The following is a 3328-nucleotide window of genomic DNA, read 5'->3' on the forward strand; positions in this document are numbered from 1 at the left end:
TGCGCCATCACGGTTGCGCCGCCACCAACGCCGTCTCGCTGCGACCACCACCACGAGGTCAAGAAGACCATAGAGAAGATCCAAACGATGGGAGTAGCAGCACCGAGGCCGAGTGGGAGGGAACCACCTCCACCGCCGTCGTGCGGGAGGCTCGCGCCTCCGGCACCGTCGTGGTAGCCGTCCGGGCATGGCAGCGGGGCATACCAGGCCACCCCTGGCCAGGCCAGGCCCGAAATGGGCCCGCTAAGCCCCGTCGGCCACGCTGCAGCAGGCTGGTGTCGACGCCACCAGTCCCCGCCGATCATCGCCGCTCGCCACCGCTTCCTGATGACCACACCAACGCCACGCCTGTCGCCGGCCCGCCCAGGCCCAGATGGGGCCCGAAGGACCCAGATATGGGTCGGGCGGGCGCCGCCAGCCCGCGCCGCCGCGCAGCCCCACTGCCAACGGCGCCTCCGCCGCCGCAGGAAACCCCGCCACCTCACAGGACCGCCGCCGCCTGAAGACACCGCCTGAAGCGCTCCGTCCCGCGCCGGAGAAACCCTAGACGGGTAAGGGTCGGGGGCCGCCGCCGCCAACGTCGCCCGGGCCCGGCCTGCGGCGGGCGCCGGCGATAGCGGTGGGGAGGAGGAGGAGAGGGGGGAGGGCTCACGGGGAAGGAGGGGAGGCGCGACCGGCCGCCCGCGAGGGCTGTGCGGTCGCGGTCGGGGATGATGTGTAGAGATGTTTCCGTCAACTACAAAGACATCCTGAGCCGACTTAAATACCTGTGCAGTGGGAAGTAACAAATTAGATGATCGGTAAAACAGTTATCACTAAAAAGATCACCAATTGTTTAAAAAAAAGGGATAACATAGCTAGCATATGCAATATATATATGTGACCCAGGGGAAAGAACTGCATCGGATTGCCCTTGTCAAACAAAATGCAGGAGACACATGTATTTTGTGTGACTATCAAACCGAATAAATTTCAACATCTAAAATTAAAGAAGTTGGATCAGTACGCACCTTAGTAGAAATACAGAGTAGGCTGATCATTCATCATAAGCAATTTCAGCCCCAGGCATGAACTCACACGGGCTACAGCAAGTCAGCAACACATAAAATCGCCGTAAACTGCCGCTGCCGCTGCAGCTGCATCTGAAGCGAATGCCAGCTGAGCAAGCCCCATGGCGGACGTCATCGGCCCTCGCTCTCTGTCGTGCTCCAACGCTTCCTGGCCACCTTCCCATCCTCAAAGAATCTGCCCACGGCATGCTCGCGTGCCCCCACTGCGAGCCGAGGCGCCATCGTTGCTTCAACGGACGTTGCCACTTGCCAGGAAGTGCTCTCCGGTCTCCACAGCATCAGCATGCTTGCCAACGGCCAACCGGCCACAGTCCCCGTCCATGCGGAGGTCTCCTACGGTTACATGGCGCACACCCTCGCAAGCCGCGGCACACCGCGCGCCGCGTCCCCGTCGTGCACTTCCTCTCCACGCGCCGCGTCGACCTCATATCCAACGCCGTCGTCGCCCGTGTGCTATGCGCCCTGAAACGCCACCTCGCGCGCTGGGACCCATACTATGCGCCCTGAAACGCCGTCTCGCGCGCTGGGACCCATACTCGTGTCCATCGTCACGGGAAGGGCGATGGGTGGCACGCGGCCCTGCTACTGCACGCCGCACGTCGCCGCTCACGGCCTCCGTGCGCACGCATAAGCCGATGTCGCGCTGTGAGCTCTTCCTAGCCGCGCACCCCCGCGACCACTCTTGAGCTCTGCGGGCGCCCACCGACCACGGTCGAACGGCGAGCCACCTGCATGCCACCGCACTACCCCTCGCTCGGCGGACACCGAGCAGGGGCGTCCAGGCCCATGGTCGTTGTCAGCAACATGGGGTACATCACCTGCTTCAACTACGCTGCCAGCATTTCGTGCCGGCGCCCACGTACAGCCTCACAAGGATGGGCCCCGCGCAGCTCATCTACGCCAGGCGCAGCAGCTGCAGCACCGTCAGGTCAGGGGGGGCAGCAACCGGGGAACTTACTGGCCTCCGTCCGCGCCACGTCGAACAGAGCGACGCCGCCGGGCAAGGGAAGTTCTTCGTGTCCGTGCGCCAGCGGACGGCGGAGCGGGGATCTTCCATGGCCTCGTGCTCGCTGCCGCAGTGCTGACATGCGTACCCCGCGCTGACCGTTGCCATGGCAGAAATGCGCGTCGACAGGCAAGAGAGAGAGAGATGTTAAACATATATCATGCGTTATCATTATCATGTTAGAGTAGTTAGGAGAATCTCGGTCGTTAGCTTGTTATCCTTTTATTCTCCTCTATCTCTTCATGTATATCTCTGGTTGTTTAAATCGCAACTTGTATGCCTCTGCCAGAGCTGGCCTCGCCTAATCAATATAAAGCACGCGGGCTCCCATGTTACGGGAGTCGAGACGCTTCCACAATTTTCACATGGTCTACCTCATCTTCCTCCATCTATTCCCTTCCAAAACCTACCACGCCGCAGCCATGTCCTCCTCCTCCGCAGTCACCTCTTCTCTGGCCTCTACTACAACACATCAGAACCCCTTAGCCGGACAAACTATGTTCTCTGGCGAACCCAAGCACGATCCCAGATATTGGGCGCCGGCTTGTTTGGCTATATAGATCGGACTATAGAGGAGCCTCCCAAAACAATCAGTAGTAAAGATAAAGATGGCAAGGATCAGGTAGTTTCCAACCCTGCTCATAACCCCTTGCTAGTTCAGGATCAGCAAATCGTAGCATATCTTCTCCAAAATCTGTCCAAGGAGGTGCTTGTTCAAGTGGCCTCGCTCGAATCATCCCATGCAATCTGGACTGCGTTAGCAAACATGTTTTCTGCAGTATCCCTGTCTCGTGTCAATAACATCAGATCGGCCCTCACGAACGCCCAGAAGGGATCACAGTCGGCCTCCACCTACTTCGGGCAGATGCATGCCCTCTCCGACGAGCTTGCGGCGGCGGGCAAACCGCTCGGGGAGGACGAACTCATCTCCTTCATCGTCGCCGGGCTTGATATGGAATATCAGCCAATCATCTCTACACTCGATGTCCGCACCGAGCCTATCACCGTCAACGCGCTCTTCTCGATGGTGGCAAACTTCGATCAACGCGTTGAGATGTTCAACGGCGCTGGTGGCTTCAAGTCATCAGCGAACGCTGCCTCAGGGGTCGCTCGGGTGGCGGCAGAGGCGGCTACCACAACCAGAAGCAAGGTGGTCGCGGCGGCGGCTACTCTGGTGGTGGCGGCCAAAACCCTAGCGGCGGCTATCCTGGCACGGGTAGCGGCGGCTACAACCACGACGACGGCGGCTACA

At 60.1% G+C, this 3328-nt stretch overlaps 1 pseudogene; it reads left to right on the plus strand.

Annotated features, from left to right (window-relative positions):
* The first annotated feature begins 2980 nt into the window (after positions 1-2980).
* LOC119313390 lies at positions 2981-3074 on the plus strand (annotated as a pseudogene).
* The last annotated feature ends 254 nt before the right edge of the window (positions 3075-3328 follow it).

This window comes from Triticum dicoccoides, chromosome 5B (assembly GCF_002162155.2).
Source record: "Triticum dicoccoides isolate Atlit2015 ecotype Zavitan chromosome 5B, WEW_v2.0, whole genome shotgun sequence".
NCBI lineage: Eukaryota > Viridiplantae > Streptophyta > Magnoliopsida > Poales > Poaceae > Triticum > Triticum dicoccoides.